This window comes from Perognathus longimembris, chromosome 1 (genome assembly GCF_023159225.1).
Source record: "Perognathus longimembris pacificus isolate PPM17 chromosome 1, ASM2315922v1, whole genome shotgun sequence".
Lineage (NCBI taxonomy): Eukaryota > Metazoa > Chordata > Mammalia > Rodentia > Heteromyidae > Perognathus > Perognathus longimembris.
The window spans coordinates 135,486,402-135,510,601 of record NC_063161.1 but is presented as its reverse complement, the minus strand read 5'-3'; the positions used below and the strand labels follow the sequence as shown (position 1 = coordinate 135,510,601).

General features: G+C 40.9%; 1 protein-coding gene across 2 annotated transcripts in view; it reads right to left on the bottom strand.

Moving 5' to 3' along the window:
- The window catches only part of Plppr1 (phospholipid phosphatase related 1), a 243,638-nt gene extending 220,100 nt beyond the window's left edge, over nt 1–23,538 (bottom strand). The window contains exon 1 of one of the 2 annotated variants that reach the window (XM_048338192.1): nt 23,451–23,538. The gene's annotated coding sequence lies outside the window, so the exon portion shown is untranslated. Of the gene's footprint in view, nt 1–22,520; nt 22,635–23,450 lie in introns of those variants that run through there. The other variant, XM_048338214.1, reaches the window with a different exon arrangement.
- Between the last annotated feature and the right edge of the window lie 662 nt (nt 23,539–24,200).

Below are 24,200 nucleotides of genomic sequence, written 5' to 3'. Positions count from 1 at the left end.
AGAATATCAAGGGCCAGTGATTACATAAATAATGTAACAGGAAGACAGCATAGAGTATTTAAAGTTATTCTAGACAAGGATGAAACATAAAGCTGCCATTTGAAATAAGAGAGTGTATCTGATGCTATAAGGAATTGATTAGCTGATCTTGTGAATTAACTTGAAACACATTGGTCAAACTGCCTTCAACAACAAATGAACACATCTGTCTTGGCAGGAGACTTACAGGTAAGTTTTCCCTCAAATGAGACAACTTACAACATGTGCTGTAGTCTATTATTTGGTATTAGAGAATGTCCTTGTTCAGGAAATAGTAGTAAAAAAAAAGATGCTTCCTGATTTATCACAGAATGGAAAATAAACCTTTTTCACTATTAGCAAAAAATTCAGAAACAAATTAATATTGCAGATGATCCTGTGTGGGATTTCAAATTCCTCCAAGGAAAACAGAACTTAATCTTATTCAAAGTGGGTATAGCACAGTCCCCAGCCACATAATAACCTCTACCCAATCAACCCCAGTTCATCTAATAGTGACTCAGGATCCTAGAAACTAAACTGAGGAGTCCAGGATAAATGGTCCACTTGAAGCCTTTTGTATTTGAAGTGGACATGTGTTACAGAAAAATGTGCCTCTGCTCAATTCCCCCATGCAGACTCATCTACCTTCCCACTGGCATCTGGTCCATCCTTTTCTCATTCCTGCTGGTTCAGCTCCTAATCGCCTTCCTCAGTTCCCATTCTGTCTGCCTCACTTTCGGCTGACACAGCAAATGCACACAGAAGAGGTTTGCTGCAGCATGGGAGTCAGGGACTTGAAACAAAGGAAGTTCATTGATTATTTATTTGTTTTTTTCTCTATTTGCAATTCTCTCAATTGGATGGTCAAGGATTTCAGTGGCTGAGACTTGGGAAAGACACTGAAACTAATCAATTTGCAATATCCTCAGGGATCACAGGGCACTGAGTAAGAGGTAATAAGTCTTTGTGAAAAACAAATCCTGTCTGAAAGAGGGCTACTGGAATGGTGCAAAGTGCTGCTAAAGACAAGTAGGCAGACCTAACAGAGATACTATGGCTTGACTCCAGAGAACTAATACTCTTTTGGATTCTCTTCTAGTTGACAATTTCAACTCACTTAGGAATGTTGGAATCCTACTGTGGTGCAGGTCAAAGGCTATATTAAAATTTTTACACACACACATACACACACACACACACACACCTGAGAGAAATTTGGGAAAATATATTGTGAATTTGAAGCCTTTGTGTTAAAGAATCCAGACTACTAGATTGATTGCATGAACCAGGAAAATTGTGCTGTACCATAGACAAGAACAGTCATGTTAATCAGTCATGTTAAACAGTCATGATAATCTTTTCCTCTCAATATGATACAAATGGAGCTGATCAAGCTCCAAACTACCCTATAAGCCATGCCATTTGCTGTGGCTTCAAAATCCTTTTCTCTAGCCACACAGAAATACTTGCATAGAAATACCTACTAATTCAGATACTTATTTACTCAATGGACATGATACCACATTGATTTATCTGAAGTCTTAATAATGCAGGCAGAGTAAGCATTGTGACAGTCAAAGCAGGACCATTAATGATATGCTAAGGAATTTGGATTTAATTCTTGAAGAACATGAAAATTCAAGGGATTTGGGGTCTTCAAATTGACTTGTTTTTGTTTTGGAAAGGTTCTAAGGTCATTAGAGTAGGTGAGGCCTAGTTGGAGACCTGAGAATAGATGTAGAGGATACTGCAATAATCTCAGAAAAGATCAGAGAGTCCAAATGAATCCAGTGGAGATGGGGGATAAGATTGGAAATCAACGCAGGCAAGTTGGGGAGGAAGGAGAGAATAAAAGATTGATTAAGGAAAGAAGTGAGAGAGAGAAGGGAGGAGCCAAAAGCAGACCCGGTTTTCTGGCTGGTTAGATAATGTAGGTGGTATTATTAACTGAAATGGGAAGTAGAGGAAATGTAGCTTTGTGGTGGAGAAAGGAAATACTTCTGTTTTAGGTATTGTGTGACATTCAAATTGAGATGCCATCCTACTGTTTAACACATGAGTCTGAGTGGCAACATCCAAAATGAACTAATGTAAAGTTCCTATTTTGTTCCATTTCAATCCTATCCTTTCACACTCACCTGACTGATCAGAAACTCATGGTGATAATAACTTTTTAGCACCAATTTAAAAATAACTGTGGGATAATGATATACAAGTGTTGTCAAGTGAATAGAGTAAATTGTAACAGTCCTTGGGAAGGACATGTTAGCAGAATGAGTCTCAATATAAGTCATCCCACACTATGTGATAGATCTAAAAATAAAAGTCCTAAACCAGGTGCAATACCACGCACGTAATCCTACCTACTTAGGAGGCTGAGATCTGAGATCATGATTTGAGCCATCCCAGGTTGGAAGTTCATTAATTTCCAAATTAACTGCCCAAAGCCAGATGTGGAGCAGTGCTAGTCTTGAGCAAGCAAAAAGGTTAGGGACAGTGCCCAGACCCTGAGTTCAAGCTCTAGGATTAGCACATCAATAAATAAATAGGTAGGCAGGAAGGTAGGTAGGTAGATAAATAAATAAGCAAGCAAATATTATACTAGTTTTCAGCACCAATCAAAAAGTGGAACTATTTCTCTGCCCCTTGAATCAGGGATTTGCTATAGACGTGTTTGGGCCAATCGTTATCAAAGACATTAGGATATATTAGACCTAAGTAAGGATGGGAATGAGTTTGTAAATTGGGCTTTGCCTTCTCACTCTGCTGAAGAACCTTTCCTCATCATGTGAGCAATCCTCCAGGGAAGACAATTAGAGGGCTCTCTTCACCCCAGCCATATTTGATACCCATCTGTGGATGCCATGGACACCTTAGATGTGTTTCTCCTCCTTGCCACTATGGACACTTAAGGATTGTCCTGTATATTAGCAACATCTCTGGTCCCAAACTACTAGCTAACAACGGCATTCCCCTTCCCCTCCTACCCTGCACCTGCATGAGAAAGTGTCTCCACACATAGCCAAAAGTCCTTTGAGGAGGTGGGGGAATATCACCATTGAAAACCATGTCATAAAGACAAGTTCAGAATTTCTTTTAACGTAGCTGTACCAACCCAACATTATATGCTTATTTTGTCATATATGCTGTGGCACATTTTATCTGGTCATGACCTCAAGAATAAGTGGTAGATATTATTATCTACATTTTACACATTGGGAAATTAAAGTGTAGAAAGATTAAATATGCCAAGTTTATATTATTATTAAATAAGAAAATCAGGGAGTTGAACTTAGGCAGTCTGTGTTTAGTGAAATTCAGGTAACCAAAATTTAATTCTGATGTCTCAAGATTTACTGAAATCAGATTATGAAAGAATATTTATTTTATGATATTTTAGTAGTGGGGGTTTTTAATTGGTGGCCTGGGGTTTGAACTCATGGCTTTACAATTGCAAAAGAAAATGAGAATTCTATCCACCTATCCATACCTCTAGCCCTTTCTTATAGTGGTTTTTAAAAAAAAATAATTTATTTATTTATTGTCAAAGTGATGTACAGAGGGGTTAGAGTTTCATACGTAAGGCAATGAGTACATTTCTTACCAAACTTGTTACCTCTTCCCTCATTTTTCTCCCACTTTTCCCCTCCCACCCTGAGTTGTACAGTTGCTTTATAGCATATTGGCTTGTACATATTGCTGTTATATTGGTTTGCCTTTTACTCTTTGTCTCTCCATTTTGATGTTCCCCTTCCCTTCCCTAGTTCCCATAAACATATATACAATACCCAGGGTACAAAATCAGTTACAGTAATATCAGGGACAAAACCAAGGGAAAGAAAGACAAAAGAATAAGGGCATGATTTCACATGGTTATGTTGGAAATAACAACAACAATGATAAACCACTTATTTCCATAATTTGGAGTTCATTTCGCTTGGCATCATCTTATGTGTTCATATGTACATAGCTATTGAGCTATTGTGATCTTCCGCTAGGACTCTCCTAGGCATATACTAATTGTTACCAGTGAGGGAAACCAGAGAATCTATGTTTCTTTGAGTCTGGGTCACTTCACTTAATATGATTTTTTCCAAGTCTTTCCTTACGAATAGGCAATGTCATTCTTTCTGAAGGAAGCATAGAATTCCATTGTGTATATGTACCACATTTTCTTGATCTATTCATCTACTGAGGGGCATATGGTTTGGTTCCATATTTTAGCAATGATAAATTGTGCTGTGATAAACATAGTTGTGCTGGTAGCTTTAGTGTGGTCTTGCTTGTGATCCTTTGGGTAGATGCCCAAAAGCGGGGTTGCTGGGTCATAGGGGAGCTCTATGTTTAGCCTTTTGAGGAACATCCACACTGCTTTCCCGAGTGGTTGAACAAGTTTGCACTCCCACCAACAGTGCAGTAGGGTTCCCTTTTGGCCACATCCCCACCAGCATCTGCTGTTATTCGTTTTCTTGATAATGGCTAGTCTTACTGGGGTGAGGTGGATATTTTTATTTCTATTTTTTTTTGTCTGTCATGGGGCTTGAACTCAGGTCATGGGCACAGTCCCTGAGCTCTTTTGCTCAAAGCTAGCACCCTAACACTTTGAGCCATAGCTCCACTCCTGATTTTCTGGTGATTAATTGGTGATAACAGTCTCACAGACTTTCTTGCCTAGGCTGGCTTCAAACCATGATCTTCAGGTCTCAACCTCCTCTCAGGAGCTAGGATGACAGGTGTGAGCCACTAGCACCAACTCATGCTTGTTACTTTTGAGATAGGGTTTCACTTCATGTCCCTGCATGTGCATAGCCCACAATCTACCTATTTCAGGCTTTCTACTATAACTGAACAGATGTATACCATCATGCCCAGCTTCTCCTACTGAGATGAAGTCTAATAGACCTTTTGGCCTGGCACCACAGTCTCAGCCATCCACACAGCTAAGATGGAAAGCCACTGAGGTATTAGTTGAAATTTTTTTCTTGTGAACTTTTCTGCCAGGCTGGCCTTGAACTGTGTTCCTCCAAATCTCAGTCTTTCTAAGAACTAGGATTACAGATGAAAGCCAGCAGAACTCATTTTATTTTATTTTTATTAATGAAGAGAATCATATGTAGGCATAAAGAATACCAGCCTTGGCTATGATTTTTCTACTTATGCTTCCCATGATGGGATGACAGACACACATCACTGAGACTAGACATTGTACTTCCTTGATAAGCTTGGATAAGAGCCACATGCCACCACATCCAGCCATGGGTTGACACAAACTCTTGCAAATTTCTCACCTCTGTCCCCAAGTAACTACGATTGTAGGCTTGAGCCACCAGGCCTGGCTTAGTGTTTTCACTTTTGTGGCTGTTTTGCTCATATACTTTGCCTATTTTACAATTGTGCATTTCTTATTTTGTATTATGCTTTCTGACCCACCTAGGTCCCTTTGTACCACTGCCATCTTCCCGGCATTGAAGACTACATTGTCGGTATATACTAGTGAATGGCCCTTCCCTAGCCAGTGGCTCTTGGCCCCTGAGGATTTGTGGCTATTGAAGTCTGAACATTCAATGCAAATGCATTAGCAGATGTGCATTCTTCCTATTATAAAATCAATGTGCCTATGAATCTCTCTGAAATGAGACAGCAACACATTCATCTTTATACTTTGCCTAAAGAAAAAGAAACCTTTTCCTGAACAAGGGATCTCTGGTTGATGAAGATTTACTGTCTCACTGTGAGCGTCATTTGTGTCGATGTGTTCTTCCCTAATACCTTGTAAAAACTTAGAGGAGACTTGGTAATTTTATATAGATTTTTTAGAACACCAGTGACTCGAGGACCCCCATGGCTTTTAATTAACCCAGTGCAAGCCTGGTGTCCCCTACTTTAAATGCCCGCTAGATTGAGCATCATCCTGGCTTCTACATCTACGCCTTTTGTCTTTCCAGTGAAATGATAAGCTCCGTTGTCATTTTTCATTTTGCTTTTCAGGAGTCCCAGTGTTTTCTTGGACACAGAACAAGGCCGTTTGGCATCTCTCCCTGTGAGTAATGATCTATTTATGGACCTGTTTCTCTGGCACATTTCTCCTGACATAGTTCTTGAGATGCAGAAAAAGAATAAATGAAGTGATGCCACATGGCTAAAAATGGCAAATGGGATGAAAAAGCAGATGATATACTCATTCCATAAATTTCTTATTTTTTTTCTTGGTATACAATAACCATGCACACCGGTAGAATCCAGTGTGCATTGTCAATATGTATAGGCCACACATGATGGCTTATTAAGCTTTTTCTATGGACTGAGCTGGGGTCCATCCACCAGTGTGGTATATAATTTGAGGAAAATTCTAAAAGCACACTTGAGCTAAATTGCTTCCTTCAATAATGAACTCTTGGTTCCTAGAGATCATAGAACTATTTTAACATGATCAATAGCCTGAGGAGGGGACAAAACATAGCCATAATCAAGAAGGGCAAGAAGAAAAAGGACCTGAAATACTGCTCAAAGACAGGTCAGATATTTAAGCTTGGTAATGACAGATACATTTGAACACAGGATTAATCATGATTAACACAAACGAATACTTGTAATAATCACAAGTGCTGAGCACCAGATGGGGAGGACTCACACAATTCAGACTTGAGTGAGAGTTCATGGGAGCTACAGCAAGGCAGGATAGTGAAAGGAACGAAACACTACAGCGATCCCATTGTGAGAAGCTAGTGGGAGAATGCCTGGGCTAAGGAAGAAATGGCTTGTTTCTGAAATAAACCACAAAATAGCCACCAAAGTGAAGCAGAGCAGGGCTAGAGGACAAGACTCTTCAAATGTGGGGAAAGATCATCTTTGGACCCAGTGCTCAAACCCATGGCCTTCATTCAATTTCCTTTCTCAGTGTGCAGATGAACGCATTAGGTAGATTTCTACTCTGTAACACCTTCTGAGCAACAGTGAGGTGAACATGAAAAGAATAAGTTCAAAACACAAACGCGAGAGTTCATGAGAGCCAGGGAGACATATTGTAAGGACTTCACAGGAAGAAAGAAGCAAAAATTGCTTTAGCAAAAGGTCAACAAATGCCTGAAAGTGCTAAATGTATTGTGTGAGGGGAGGGGAGTCTTGGACCAAACTTTTGGTCCAAGGCTCAAAAAACTACAAATGATTTGCCTGGGGAGGCAAAGAAGAACTACTTGCAGAGACCAATGTGACTATGGGAGAGAGATCAGTAAGTCCCATTTTAAAGATAAAGTGCCACAAGGAGCACATAAACAAGATGAAAGAGTTGAAATCAAATACAGATTTGTAAGCTTGATCACCAGAAGAAGTAAGGGGAAATATTGAGAAAATATTAGGGAGAGAAAAACGAATTAGTAGGGGGTATTTTAAAGAACAAGAGAGTTGTGGCAAACGATGGAGATGAGGAAATGGAATGGGAAGTTCGTGGAAATATGGACTGCTCAACAAGCTGTCTGTCACAGGTAAGAGGATAGACAGAGACAAAAGCAAAGTAACTCTGGAAGACTGGAGTACTGTTAGAGAAGAGATCCGTACAGAATGAGTGGTAAAATGGATTTTTGTATTCAGCACATTCTCATTGTGATGCTCCTACCAGACACATGTACTTAATGATATCTAGGTCGTATATTGTAGGAATCAACCAGTATTAATTAGTGAATTGAATTTCTGTAATGCTGGAAAGATTGCATATCCTTGTGAAGTTTTGTGTTGGTTTGTTTTAGCATGTCTGTATCTTGAGCATCTTACTGATGATCAGCTTTAGTTTTTGTACACTACGATTTTAAAAAATGAGAAGATGCTTGACATTTGTCGAGGACGAGCAATGTGCCATGAGATTTACAGATACTCCTTCCAGGGGTCATGAGGTAGGTGTAATAAGCCCATTTTCAGAGGAGGAATGAAAAGTTAGGGAGGTTAACTATGTTGCTCAGGCCAATGCTAATAAATCAAATCTGAAAAGCATCGATTGGAATCCAGGGCCCAGAGGCTCCCCATCATTCTGAACTGCCCTTGGGAGAGAGCAAGAATAACCTCTCAAAAAACACAGTGGCATCACCACCAAAGTTTCTGTAGACCTGGTCCTGTCTCTTACATTACCATCTTACTAAAATATTCTTCTCGAAATAGTCATTTAAAATCTCTGATCCAGTGCATTTTGGGGCTTACTTTCTCCCTTCTGATTGCCAGTTAGGCATCCAAATTCCAACTATCAGATGGACAGAGTCATTCGGTTCATTCATTGTTTACTTTTGGTTCACTTATTCATTCCCTTCCACTCACTCATTACACTGCCATTTATTCACTCATCCAACACACACTTATTCTACGCTGAAATATGCCTAATAAACCAAATAACAGTGTCCACTTTCAATTGCTGCCTGTCAAGACCTCAATCAACCTGTTCACATTCTGTCCAGGATGTTCATCCAATTGAATTTTCCTGGTTGACTTTGGTAAAAATAGCTTTGGTTGCTCCAATATAGAAGTAGAAGGTAGTAACCCTTACTTGGACATTGACTTTAATGCTTGTAAACCACACAGCCATGGTTGGCAAAGCTTTGGTATTTCAAATTTAAGTTTATATAAGTGCAGTTTCTTTTTTTCATTTTTGCCAGTCTTGGGGCTTAAACTCAGGGCCTGAGCACTGTCCCTGGCTTCTTTTTGCTCAAGGCTAGCACTCTGCCACTTGAGTCACAGCGCCACTTCTGGTCATTTTCTGTATATGTGGTGCTGGGGAATCGAACCCAGAGCTTCATGTATACAAGGCAAGCGCTCTTGCCACTAGGCCATATCCCCAGCCCAAGAGAAAGTTTCTGAGCTGCATCTTGAGATCCCGACCTTGGGTGTAGTCCTGGAATGTCAGTACCTTCTTGCTCAATAAAAATTCTTTTTCCATTAAAAAAAAGGAAAGTTTTTGAAGTGAAGTCCATATAGAACATGCAAAAAAAATGATGTCTGTGTGTCATGGCTCATAAGATGGGACAATTCTCTTCATCTACATCATAAAAATGTTCCTCATTCTCATTTACAAAATATTATCCAGAGAACTCTACTTTTACTCAGCTTCTCTTTGGTCAAACAAATAATCAGTTTCTCAAACTCAAATTGAGAAATCACTTATACTTATATTTGGAGATAATGAACATTTCTCATGATTTTTTTTCTATACTCCTGCATGGTCAGGAGCAGATTTATTTAAAAAAAGAATCCCTCTTATAGGTAACCTACCATGATCTCCAGGGTGAAGCAAAGAAAAGACTCTCTAGCAAATGGGACAGGAAAAAAATGAAAAAACTTTTCAGTGACTAGACATTTCCTTGCTACAGAAAGCTGTGGTAGGCTAGAAAAAAAACAAAACAGAAATAGTTCTTGGGTTGACCCATATGTGGCTTCTAAAAAAGTAGAGGACAAGAGGGTAAATTTTATGACCATCTCTTTGGATAAAGAATTTTTAATTGAAGGGGAAACAAGTAGAGGAACAAAGACTTATAGCTAAGGTAAGAGTCTGGATGGAAGAGAAGAAAAACCATATGTGAAATTGACCCAGACATTTATTTAGAAAGGCTATTAGTTATCACATAAATTAGGATTTTTTTGTCTAGTTATTTTTAACCTTCTTTCTATAAAAGGGAATCCATTGATTTCAGTGCTGAATGATTAACTTTCTTTTCTTCCTTGCTCAGAGTCATACAGATTAGTTTTTCACTATTTACATCCAGATTCATTTTTCCTGATTATACTTTGAAAAGCTGACACCTTTTAACCATAGAGATGACTGGGGATATGGCTCAGTGGTAGAATGTTTACCTAGAATGAAGTTCTGGCTTTTATCCCCAGCATCACTACACACACACACACACACACACACACACACACACACACACAGAGAGAGAGAGAGAGAGAGAGAGAGAGAGAGAGAGAGAAGAGTATCATGCTCTCTTTTAATATGGCTACATTTTCTAAGAATTTTATACTTCCCTCCAATTACTTTAATAAATTTCTTTCATCCATATTGGCATGTATGTGGATAAAAGCTTTAGCTCAAAGCAAAAGTACTACACAATATACAATAATTGTTCTCCAAAGAAATCCACAAAGATCAAGACCTAAGCTTATGTTCTCAGGCAACACAGACTTGCCTACTATAGCTTCCCCAGGGAAAACTCTAGCTACAACTTCAAGGAGACAAACAGCCTCTTTAAGGCCCCATATTTCTCCACAGAGCTTCCCCTGGCAATATTTGTTGTGGTTTACTACATCCTAGACCGCACCAAACTACACAGAATATCTGCCAACATCTCATTCAGAACCAGTCCTTGTAACCAGAGGAAAACACATATTTAAAGATTTCAAAGCCATACACTGGTGGCTCATGTCTGTAATTCTGGCTGCTCAGGAGAATGAGATATGAAGAGAATAGAAGCCATCCCAGGCAGAAAAGTCTGTGAGACTCTTATCTCTAATTAACCAGCAAAAAAGCCAGAAGTGAAGGCATGACCAAGTGGTAGAGCACCAGCCTTGAGTGCAAAACCCAAGTGCAAGTGTAAGGCCCTAATACTGGCAAATGGGCATGTGTATGTGCATGCACACACACACACACACACGCACACACACACTGATTTCAAGACACTAATATACTATATTAATTTATATTTCAATATTGGAACAGGGATTAAGATAAGGAACACATAATAAAAGTCTTAGTTTTCCAAAGATATTTTCATACCACCATTTCTTCATCTGTTATCAACCACTTAAATCTGCTAGTGTACTATACAAATGAGTCTTTATGTGAAATGGAGTTTTAATTTCTATAGATGCTTCTTAATTTCATCTTTACTCCTAAACATGACCATCTTCCCCAATGTACAGAGAAGAAAGAATTCAGCTCAAACTATAAGAATACTTAAATGTTTTAAGTTGCTTACAATGAAATGTAATCTTTGTGTATAAACATTCCTTACCTACTCCCTAACTACAAGAGCCTTATGTGTCTGAAAGCTAAGATTGTAGCTCAAACATCTCTGGATGTCTGGATTCAGATGAATCCATTTCCCATTATACAGTCAAGACCTTCCTCCTGTGAATTTCTGGAATGTGCCCTTATTTTGAGATGTTCTCTGTCTTTTGGACCTGGTTACTGCTATTGGTTTTTTTAGATACATTCTTAGAGCACTAATTATTCTTTCCCATAACTCACTTATTCAGCAAATTTTAGGTAAATTTAGTGAGTGTGACAAGCAGTCTTTGAAGTTGGGGTATATAACTGCAGAACAAAATATAAAAAATCCCTCATTTTATGATGTTTATAGTCTGTGTAGTATACAGAAGAAGAAGTTATTGCAAATAAACAAACACACGTGAAAAGTGCCAGCACTAATGGGGAAATATTAATCAGAGTACAGAGTTAAGGATTTGAGCTGAGTGTTTTAGACAGAGTGGAGAAGGTCTGTCTGATGACACTTAGGCAGAAGTATGCATTCATAAGAAAGGAAGACGTGCAGATTGTCACAGAGCATGTGTTCCAGACTGAGAAAACTACAGCCACAATGACTCGGGGTGAAACAATGTTTGAGCATTTGATGAGCATCAAGGTTACCTTAGCTCTTAGGATTCCAGGTAACAATAGCTCAGTCCCAACTGGCTTCTCTCTTGGGTACATCCATTATGGCCAGCAAAACAGTGGAAAGGAGATGCTGGACAGCTTGTTATATGATGTGACACCCAGTACTGAGTGGTTTGGAATTCTTACCATTCGCAAGACAGGTTTAATGATTCCATACAGGTATATACATAAGTCTATGTCTAGGTACCCTAACAGCACAACAAAGGAAAATAAGACTCAGGGTGCATATATAAACATCAGAGCTAAAAAATGTTGTTTGTATGTTTAAGAAAGCATTTGCATCAGTTCCCAAACTCCATGAAAGTAGAATCATGCAGGGGAAAAAAGGTAAGGCTGGGGTTGCATTTTTTTAAGCTGAGTTTTGATGTATTTGCCAAATCCTTGAATTCCTCCTTGTATTAGGTTGGTGAATCCCATGTCTCATGGGTCAGCAGTGACTGAGGGTGATATTCTTACAAAGACCCAACAAAGTTTTGAGGTTAGCAGCATAGGTAGCTATAGTTTCAATTTCTTCCTTTGAGTCTTTTTTTAAGGATGTCTAAGGATTCCAGAGGAAAATGCAACAACTCAGAAATGTAAAGGTTGACACTTAAGTGGTTCCAAGGGATATGTTAGCTATATGTTCTAAGTATACCATAAATAATGATAGTTTTACTCTCTTTTATCCTTATTACATTCTAGACCATGTGCTAAGGCAAATTATCTATTTATTCTTGTCTTCATCTCACAGATGAAGGGTAGGAGACATGGACAGACATATGGGTTGACCCAATATTACAAAGCAAGAAAATGGCAGAGCTGGGGCTTGAATAAGCTTCATCTGACTTCAAAATTCTTAAACTTAACCTACCACATGATCCTGTTTCCAAAGCAAGTGCATTGGAAGAAGGTATGGTAAGTTACTTAAGAATCAGATATTTATTTATGCTCTACCATAGGCAAAAAAATTCAAATTCACATAAAGAAGAGAGTTTATTGCTCAGTTTAAGTTGGCAGGTAAAATGCATTTATATTGGAATTCAATCCTGAATTCTGTCAGTATGTTCACAGAAGAACATCTTCTCTAGGTAATGTGGGTCACATTGCAGCATTTCACATTACAGCCGTCACCTGGCTTCTAAGTAGCTGAGAATACTCTTCAGAGTATCAGAGGAAGAGAACAAGGAGGACTGGAAGGGATTCAATGGTCGGGTTGGGGTGGGAGGATGGACAGACAATGTCTGCAGACCACATTTACAGAAAGCATGAATTCCGATTCAGTAGAAATCATTGTCCAAACTAGGGTTTGTGAAGTGACATCCCTCCTTTCCTACTTTCTGACGTGGGGGTTGTTTCACAGTCCGGTGTAATGGAATAAGCACTAGGATGAAAAATAGGTGTCATGTTGGCCTGTCCAGTCACTGGTTGTGGGACCCTGGAGAAATCATTTAACCTTCGAGGACCTCTACCCTCTTATATGGAAAGACAGAAAGATAATTGCAACAAGCAAAATCTTCCAGCAATTCTGTGAATCAGGGAGAAATGACAACTGTTGCTGTGAATTAAATTCAGATTCAGTGATCTTGTGATTTTCTCTCTTGCTAGATTGTGAACTGTTCAAAAAGCACATGATTTAATCCTTGGCTTCTAAAACTCTCAGAAAATATGTGTCCATTAGTCATTTGTCATTTGTTCATTTCAATTAAAATCAAGAGCAGCATTCATCATTCTCATGCTGTTATTTAGTAAATGTTTACTTGTGTAAGAAAATTACTTCCATTTAAAATTATACCTAAAATAGTAAACTAATGAGTAAAGCATAATACTACCACTTAAAGAAAGAAAAATATTGTGTGTAGATGTTCATGAACCAAAAAAGTTGGGAAGAACATCTCCCAAACAATTGTCAGTGGTTTTCTGAGAAATTTGAGTAAGCTTTCTGTACCAGGCACATCATTATATCTATATTTTGTATACCATTGTAGTGTATAAAGTTTAATTGATTTTTATTAATTAATTTATTTATTGTCAAAGTGATGTACAGAGGAGTTACAGTTTCATACGTAAGGCAGTGAGTACATTTCTTAGCAGACTTGTTACCTCCTCCTCATTTTTCTCCTACCTGCACTGTTTAATTGATTTTGAAATTGCTAAGATACAATAATTTATTGTTCCAACTAGCCTGGCCAGAAATCGGTTACACGTTATTACATGGTATATGTCACCTCATTAAAAAAAAAAAAAACTGTACCCAAAGGATTGTTCTCAAACCCAGATCCATTGCTTTGCTTTTACACTGGAAAAAAAAAATATTTTTAAGCCATCCAGAGAGATGGCTTTTCCCATTAATACAAGTTTGAATGAAAGGTCTTCCCTTTTCTTCAGTTCCTGTGACCTCCAGGAGAAAGGCTGTGGGCTGATTATTAGAGCGTTTGAGTGTGCAGGTTTGCCTGGAAGTGATAGCTAGCCGGGTTGGAAGATGGGAAGAATGATAAAGCACGCCTGGCTTGTAGAGCTGCTGAGCGGAGCAGGAGCTCTGTCAACCAGACACTATTCTTGCTAATTGTATCTGATTCCACTTGATTATGTATTTCATTGAATTTAAATGTTGATGAGGGGCCTCTGCTCCACTCTTCTCATTTAGAAACCTCAATAAAAAAAAGGGCACTCAGAAAGACTTGCCGGTCAGCCATGCAAAATACATTACCTTCTTTGCGACATGTTTGCCCCAGTCAATATGATCACCTTTTCATCAGTCTGTGTCAGTGAGCATTTCAAGAACACTTGATGCCATAATACCCAAAGAAAAAGCCCTTTCTAATATAATAGAAGCAATATAAAAGATGGGCTTTCAGATCATAGAAAAATTGATGATATTCACACAAAGGGTATTTTTCTGCTATGCATATGCATTTATTCTCGTGTTGTTATTGATGAATGAGAAAAGATAAATGTCCTGTGTAAGGAGGAAATGATGGAAGAACGCAAAGCTGACTGCTGACTCCCCAGTAAATGCACACTGACTAGCCACTCACTGAAGCCCATTCACCACCTAAGCCTTCACAGGGAGGGGGGAAGTTCTGAGACAATCTCAAACCCCCAGCCTTGAGAATCAATCAGATCAAATAAGATGAGCACTGGTAGTAGATGCAGAGTAGATTTGAAACCCAGCTCTAGCTCAGAGAACTTGGGGAAGCTGGCTCAACTTCCAAAAGCCTGGTTTTTCTTTGCTGTAAAATGGGGATATCAATCACTATGGAATACTGTGTTAAAAAAATGAGGGCAAATAGGTCATGTAAAACCCCTTGCCTAGTTCATAATTGAACCTGCATAGTAACTAGAGGATACCCAATGCTTCTTTAACATTTTTCCCCCTCCTTTCCATTCAAGTTCCTTATATCCCATACTCTGTTTTTCAGAAATGGCCAAATTGTCTTTCTTCCTTCTGATCTACATTCTTCAATAATAGCCAACAATGTCATAAGCCAAGATCAGCTGAGTTGATATATGGGGTGGTTTTCTCTCCTTTCCTATCTTGAGTTTTCAGAAACCTCAAGTAGACAACCACATACACAAATCTATACAGGAAGGAACTAGTTGAGACAATCTCTACATTTCCCTCTAGCCCCGAGACAGAGATAAACATAGATGCTACACAGATAGGGCTTTTGTTCAGGTTTCATTTTTGTCCTTTCAGCCTGGTTTGAATCGGCTGCTTACTGATTAGCAGATCAGCCAAGCCAGAGAACATCTGTTAGCAGTTCTTATCACCATTATGTTTTTAGTGTGGGCACCTGCCATACATAGCTATGGTTGCTTAGGGCAGAAGTTTCTTAGGCTGAGAAGTAACCTTCCTTCTACCACTTTGTGGAGAGAGTAAAGTCAGGTACACAAGACAGCTATAACAGAAAAGTTAAAGGGATCTCAAAAATCTCCAGCAATGAGACAATATTTTAATGAAATATTTTAAAAATCTTCATTCATAAAAATAATCCCATGATGAATAAAATATGAAATTTTAAAGTAAAGACAGGGACTGATATTGCACTTGTATGACCCTGCTTCCTTCGCTTCAACCGAATTCTAGCACTGAGCAGTCTGAGTCAGAAATCAGGAGACGAGGGTTTCAGCCTCAGTTCTGATGTGACTTACCTAAACTTCCTAACTAGTATCCTCAGGCAAATTGCTGTGCTTCTTTGGTTTCCAGTTCCTCTTTTACTTAGAAATCTGAATAGATTGCCTTCTAACAATCTTTGAACATGAATTTTGATTTTTTTCAAAACATGGAGTAGCATTACTTAGTGGCACTAGCACACAAAGAGTTAAGATTGACTCATGCCTGTAACCCTAGCTACTCAGAAGACTGAGATCTGAAGATCATGATTCAAAGCCAGCCAGGGCAGGAAAGTCTGTGAGTTTATCTCCACTAAAATGCCAAAATTGCCAGGAGTGGGTAATGCCCAGGCCCTGAGCACCACCCCCCAAAATAAAATAAAATAAAATAAAATGGGTAATATTGATTCTTTTAGAATTCAACCCAAAATGTCTACTGAGAACTTACTACATGCCAAGAACTAAATTAGGCATTAAAAATACAGAATAGGAGACCATTGATACAACACAAAAACAGAAGCCAACTGAGGGTTAAGAGTTAAGGACAACCTTCCCTAGGAAGTGACTGTAGCCTAAAAAGATGAAAAGAGTTAGGCAGAGTACAGAAAGGTTGGGATTCTAGAAAGAAGGAAAAGCAAAGCCAAAAAGACTGAAGGTGATAAGGAAACTGTCAATGTAAGAAGTTTAATATAACTTAAACATAAGTAGGATGAGTGGACAAAAAAAGATTAGTTAATAGATTATAATGCAAAGAACACTGGGTTATGACTCAACCTGGATTCTAGTCCCTGCCCAGCTGTCAGTACTTCCCACATCCCCTGGAATTCTATTCACAAACAGCACAAGATTTTTGGGGGAAGAAGGGAGGCATTAAACCTGCTAAAGAATGTTGTTGTATACCTCCCATGTGAGAAAGTTAGATTTTAGATCCCTCAGTACCCAATGAGGAGTTGTAATTAATGCATGTAGTCAGTTCTCTGGAAAGAATTTGCTAAACAGGCAGGTCCCTGTTCTGTGATGACTAGGAGCCTGAAGAATGCAAGGGCCTACCTAAGGCATGTAGATTTTCATCTTATTCAGACAGGTGTGCCAAAGACATAACTAGGCATATGTTTTTGACAGATACCCTTGGCACATGTCTACTCCACCTAAACTATTACAGCAGAGTTGCCTTGTAGTTTCCCTGTTTGTGTCTGTGGATTTAAGTGCTGCATCTTGGAAGACAGAATGAGAGCCAACTATTTAAACCATCTAAACAAAAAAAATTTAATGGACACCAAAGCATACCATCTTTGCAGACTTAATCAAAGAGCCAAAGCTTTGTTTTTAACTTCATTGTTATTACACATCATACCTACCACTCACCCACACTTACTATGAACCAATATGCACAAATAATTCATTATTCGAATGCTCATGACAGAGCTGTGAATATGGCCTAGTGGTAGAGTGCTTGACTTGTATACATGAAGCCTTGGGTTCAATTCCCCAGCACCACATATACAGAAAATGGCCAGAAGTGGCACTGTGGCTCAAGTGGCAGAGTGCTAGCCTTGAGCAAAAAGAAGCCAGGGACAGTGCTCAGGCCCTGAGTCCAAACCCCAGGACTGGAAAAAAAAAAAAAAAAAAAGCTCATGATTCTCCGTGATAAGTCCCACTAACATCTCCATTTTAAACACAGCAATAAATGGAAAGCATAGAGTGAAATATACTCTGTGCCTAAAGTCACAGAGTTGAGAAGTGACAGAGGCAGAATCAAGATAAGAATTAATGTAGAATCCCAGACTCATTTAGTATTAATTGATTAGATAACAGCTTGTCTAACACTAGATTATACACTCTGGGCCATGTCACTAAGTTCATCTGCTGCATGCCCACGTGATGTCACTATGGTTAGACATCAAGGATCAAAACTATCCAAGCTTTGGGAAATAGCTCAGCAATTTCACTATGGGGAGAAGAGCATCCTGTTTCTACAGAACCCCAACTCCTCCCCACCATTCTCTTGGAAAGGAAGCATCATCCTCTCCTGCTCTCATTTCCCACACTTTTTGTTCTTTGTAGACTGTAGCTCTTTCCATCTGTTCCTCCTTGATAAGAACTTGCTTAAGATCACTGCACCTGCTCCCAATGGCCCCTTAGCTCTTTCCACCACCACATTTCCTATGTAAGGGATAGGTGCATGCTGCCTAGATATTCATCCCTCACTGAACTTTGAAATATGACTTCTGAGGACACTGGTACTGAAATTGCTTCTCAGAAGGTGACCCCTGAACTCATGATCATTGTCATTTGCAAAGGTGTCTACTATTAATCCTCTCAGCCTCTCTTCAATTAAAATCATGTTGGTAATACACACCTTCAAGGAAGGAACACAGTCGGTAGGATTACAAAACACATGCTTTGAGACACCAGCTACTCCATACCCATGACCAATCAGTCCTAGATGGCATAAGGTCAGCCTCTTCTCCCAAGCATGCAGAAGCAGGAGGGATACATGTAGAACAGTGAGGGAGGAAGGGGACACCTGCCTTGCTAGTCTGATCAGTTGACTCAATTTTGGTGGGGTGATAGATGTCAAAGCCACATCCCTTCCCATGTTCTCTCCTGGAGAGAGATTTCTGGAATTTATTTCTTTCCTTTATCTTTCACAATGTGAAAGGCTGACATTTAATCTCTGGATTTGGGGTCTTATGTTCTTCCAATGCTATCCCTTAACACAAACGATAGCATTTACTGTGAAATTACAAAATGCTGGGGTCCTTCCTAGTACTATCCAAGATGTTCAGAGTCACTTCAAAACCTGCTTGTCCTGAACATCATTGAGTCTTTTACCTTCATAAGCTAACTCCTGCAATCTGTCCAATTTCCAAAGGGCAAACATGAAGTGCTGTCTGCAAGCTCCTTCTGGGTCACCTGGGTAGTCATTCTGATCTGAAAACAACTTCTATGCTTTTCTTCATTTGGACTTCTTGTGATAGGATTTCAGATCAGAATGCTAGGTATAGGTCCAGTAAATAGCTTGGATCCTAGGTGCTTCATCCTAAATGTCTAGACAGTAGATGGTCTGATCTACATTGATTGATGCTAAGAGGTCATGAACTCTTCAAATGAGACTTTACAAGTTTTTACAAAGTATATGAAAAAAGGAAATTCTAACAAAGAAGGAGGAGAAGTCACACATAACTGCCAGCCTACTATGTAGCAGAAATTGTGTGACTGCTGCTACATTAAAGATACAGTAATGATAGATTTTGAAGTATATTTTAAAACCATGATACTTTTACATTTCTTTTTTTGCTAATTTGTAATTTTTTATTAAACTTTTTTTCTTTATTGTCAAAGTGTGGTACAGAGGAGTTACAGATTCATATGAAAGGCAGCGAGTACATAAGTTGAACAAGAAATGTACTCACTTTTACATTTTTTAATGTCTCTTCCCAGAAGTGGCTGTAAAAAATATGGGTTTATAGTGTGTGTGTGTGTGTGTGTGTGTGTGTGTGTGTGTGTGTGTGTGTGTGTTGTGTATAGTGTCTTTTGTGCCAGTCCTGAGACTTGAATTCGGGGCCAGGGTGCTATCCCTGAGCTTTTGTGCTTAAACATGGTGCTCTATCACTTGAGCCCCTTCCAGTTTCTTAGTGGTAATTGGAGACAAGAGTCCATGACCTTTTCTGGCTGAACTGGCTTTGAACCTCAATCCTCAGATCTCAGCCTCCCTGAGTAGCTAGGATTACAGGCATGAACTATCAACAAGCTCTGGGCAAATATGTCCTTATTTTGATCTATGGTCTTGCTGGAACATTCTTGCCATTGATCTCCCAAAGTTGATCCTATTAAGAAACAGAAGCAGCGATTGAGCTGCTGTTATTCTAATGCAGAATCACCTCACAACTAGATTTCTCATTCATTCATTTTACTCATTCAGTCCACAAATATTTACTGAGTCTCTACTCTACGCCAGGCCTGTGCTGAAAGTCGAAGATGTGGCTGTGAATGCCTCACCCTCACATAGCGCTAAAGGCACATAAAGAATGCTGGGGAAGTAGAACTGGTGTAGGAGCACACAGAGGAAATCCTTCAGAAGTCAGCAGATTTTACTTCCCTCATTGTTTTCCCAGATCTAATCCTACCTCCTCATCACCAACTCTACACTGCTAACTACCTTCATCATACCACATCACATCTCTGTGTCCACAATAAGCTCTCACCTTTCAGGTTTACCAATTCCAATTCATCCTACAGGCTGTGGTCGTGGTCATCATTCTCTAATGCAAATCTGATGGTGTCTCAAACTTTCTCACCCCTCGAAGGCTCTTGGCCTTTTGTACAAACTTAAAGCCATATTTCTTGGGACAGTTCCATTCATATTTTATTGCTGCTTTCATTTCAGGCTTGATGTGATCAATTAAGCAGCAGAGACTGACCCCACATTGTTCACTGCTGCCACAGAGAACTACACCCAGACCTTACATAGTTCTGCTTAGAATGTCTTTCTCTTATTCTTATCCTCACTCAAGACCTAGCTCATATCAACCTCCTAAGAAACATTCTTGATCCTCCTGCTGGAAGCCACTCTCCACCCTGCTCTGTGCCTTCCTAGCATCCTAGCTATATCTCTATCCAAACACTCACTCACAGAATTAGTCATTAAATTAGTGTCATCTGGGTGCTTTTCGTCCATGTATGACTCTAGCCAACAGGATGGCTTATAGCTGCTCAAATTTATCAAGTGTTCTTGTGTACATTTCCTCTTCTTAGAATGGCCTTTATATCCTTCCATACCAGCAAAGACTAGTATTTCTTTTTTTTTTAATCTCAAAAATTACTAACTGAAATCCCCTAAGGGAAGAAATACTAATGAATAAGTCAGATTGCATCACAGAGAGCTTAATATATGTTTCTTTCTTCTTGAAGGCTGGGACCTTTTATATTTTTACTTTTTTGGGTTTTTTTTTCCTTCTGAGCTTTAGTACATTGAAAATGCTAATGTATATTTTCTACAGTTGAGAAGATCCATGTGGAGGAAATGGAATGTATAGTACATGTGTTAAGAGCTCACTGCGGGTTACTACTGCACATGTGTTAATCTTGTATTTACAACTAGATTGTAAACTCTTTGAGAACAGGACTACATTATGCATTTTTATAAGTCTTCCAGTGCTAAACACAGGATATATGCTCAATAAGCACTTGGGATGTAATTTGCATATGACCAAAACAAAGTGATCTTGAGGTTGGAGGAGGAAGTATGTTGTAGCAGCAAATAAAGAACTCTAAACCTCAATCTTTTCTTGCCAGGTTTTGCAAGGAAAATGATGGGAATGTTCACCATGAAATCACAAGGACATATGCTGACAATTATTTTTAAACCCCCACTATGCCAATTTCAATTGTAAGATATTTTTGGAAAGGTCTTTCCTTCACTTGTTATTCAAAAGAGAAAACATTCAGGTCTTTATTGTATAGCCTTTTTACAAATCATTAAATTTCAGTCTGTTTTAACAATATGCATCCTTTTCACAATATCCAGCTTCCTGTCTTCCTTGTCTTAAAACATCTCCCCACCTTCAGCTTTGCTAACTTATGAATCAAGATCTCTTTATTTCTTTTGTTACTACTGGGGTTTGAACTCATAGCCTTATGCACATTCAGCTTGTTTTTGTTGTTGTTGTTGTTGTTGTTGTTTTGGCTGTCACTCATTATTTTAGCCGTGTTTGCAGCCCAGGCTTATTCTGGTTATATTTGGAGTCTTATTGACTTTCCTGTCCTGGCTGTTTTAGAACTCAGATCCTTCATATCTCAGCCTCTTGAGTAGCTAGGATTACAGGTGTGAGCTACCTGTTTCTCAATAAGTCTCATATATCATGCTTTCTCCAACTTCAAAGTTGGAGAAACATTGAACAAAATGTTTCTTTTTATTAAAGCAACAAGTAAGGTCTCTGCCTCCAGCGGCAGCAAAGAAATGTCCTCTATATGTCATCTCAAAGTAAAATGAAGCCCCTTTGATAACCACAAGCCACAGTCCTGGGTCTGAGATTCCTAGGCTAGCATGGGCTTGGCTTCTCTTAGAAATCCCAGCTCCTGGGATACAGAAGACACAAAATGTACCTGTGTGACCACCTCACCTTCTAGTCTAAGCAGAAACCTATGGGGGGGGGGGGGAATTGTGCACATACTCTTTGTAGACCAAAAGAACTATTGTGTAATTATGCTAAAGGTAAACCCAGGAATAATCAGCTCTTCTGTGTTCATGTGACATTCCAGACACTCTCAAACTAGAGTACCACTCTATGAATAGGAACAGCCCATCCCAGAAGCAGGAAGGGGCATATGACTTCATTGAAGGCTGCCGAGGGCCTCTTCATTGACTTCTCCCTGCCTTCGCTGGCCTCTGGCTACAGCTCCTCTGAATTCCCATCCCTTCCCTCTCCTCTATTCCCCTTTGTCCTGGTCCTGGACCCCTTCCCTGCTAACCAATTCTTTGCAATTTCGATGATTCATTCGATTTCCAGCTTTCTTTCCCCTGGTTCGGGCAGGCTTACTACTCTATGGGACCCTATACCAGTGGGCTGGATTTTTTTTTTAAGAAATCCTTTCCTCAGAAACCTTTCCCATGAGCAGAAGAAACATCCAGAACTGTGCCTTACCCATAGTTACATACTAGATTGAAGCAAAAGACATTTCTTCTGTGAAAGAGATTGAATTTTAAAGAGAGAGGAGAGGAGATCCCCACAAAGACAACTAACCCGGAATCCTACACATATTCCACACGTGTGTGTCATAAAATCCACAGCAAAAATAAAGGCTCCAGCTTTGGCAGCCACCGGCCGCTGCAGCCACAGCAGCTCCCCGCGCTGCCACCGTGGCGGTGTGCGTGAAGGACAGCCCCTTCCCCAGGGAAGGAGAGATCCTGGCGCCCTGCGTAACCAGGAGGTGATTATGGCAAGCCTTTCAGTAACTCATCATTCATCCCTTGCTGACCTGAGCTTCACCCAGGCGCCTCTGGTACCGGCATCCAATGCAAAAGCCTATGGCTATCCCTCCAATTGTCCAGGTGACACCCCCCCCCCCCCCGCAACACACACACACACACACACACACACACACACACACACACACACACACACACACACACACACACCACTACTATGTGCCCAGGGCGCCTGATGATCCGAGAGAAGGATAGCAGGTGCCCACGCCGGAGGCAAAAATCAATGTCAACGCTTACAACTGAGGATGATAAATCCCAACCTCGACCGGGGTGGAGGATTTGACATCTACTACCTGAGGGACGCCTGGTACTCGCCACCCCCTCCCCCCCAAACCCACCCACGCGGACCAGCTTGCAAGGCAGTTAGGAGGGTGGAACCTGACGGAGGGAGCCTCCACGCCCCCTTTGTCTCCACGTTTCCCAAATGACAGCAGAGGAAAGTTTACTAGCAGCCGCGAGGCAGAAGCTTTCTGCTGGGTCAATCTGACACCTGGCAGTCGGCGACCCTCGGTGGGATCGCCCTCTCTCCGCCTCCCCTGCGCCTCCCTGGGCGGGATCTGCCTGCGTCTGCACCTTGAACCTCACCCGCCAGGCTTGGGCCACCTGCGCCTGGACAGCGAGCAGATCGGGAATGTGTGTGCCTCGGGCTCCGGGCACACACGAGCTGCCCGTGGAGCCAGCCACCCGTGCAGTACTCACCTCCGGTGGCAGGGCGTCCTCCCGTGCGCCCTACTGGGCCGTCGGGCTCCGGGCGGCGAGGTGCATTCAGGCAGCGGCTGGAGACTCAGGGGCTCCGCAGGCGCTGCAGCATCCGCCTGCCTGCGTGGGAGAGCGAGCCGGCGCGAGAGCGGCGCGGGCGTGGATGAGTGTGTGTGTGTGTGTGTGTGTGTGTGCGTGTGTGTGCGTGCACGGGAGGCGGAGAGTAGGGGGTGTGCGCGAGATCACAGATCCCCCCCGGCCCCCATCCCGCGCGCTGCTCCTGGCGCAGCTGCCCGGCCGCCCGCCCGCACCAGGGTCCAGGTTTCGGGATCTCCTGTTTGTTTAATGAAAGGAAAGGAGCAAAAGGCTGGCGGGAGGGGGCAGAAGGTGGGGGCGGAGAGGGAGGCGGGGAGGGCGGGCGCCGGGCCGCGCATGCTCGGTGACAGACACCGAGCGCTCGCTGGAGAGCCCGGGCGGTGCACGTAGAGCGTAGAGCGAGCTGCTTAGCAAGGCGAGCGAGATTGAGCCGCCAGAGCAGCCCAGGCTCGGCGGGGTTCCCCGTACGCCAAAGGGAAACCCGCCATCCGCGTGCCCTGCTCGGGGACTCCGGGGCTCCCCTGGTGCTGGACGCCGGGGTTGGGATCCCTCCCACACCACCTGGGACATGGCTTCTGCTGCCAACCTAGGCGTTTTGGGCAACCCCGTGCTCTCCTTGGCCCTGGATATTTTTAGTGCTTTTATTGGGGATCC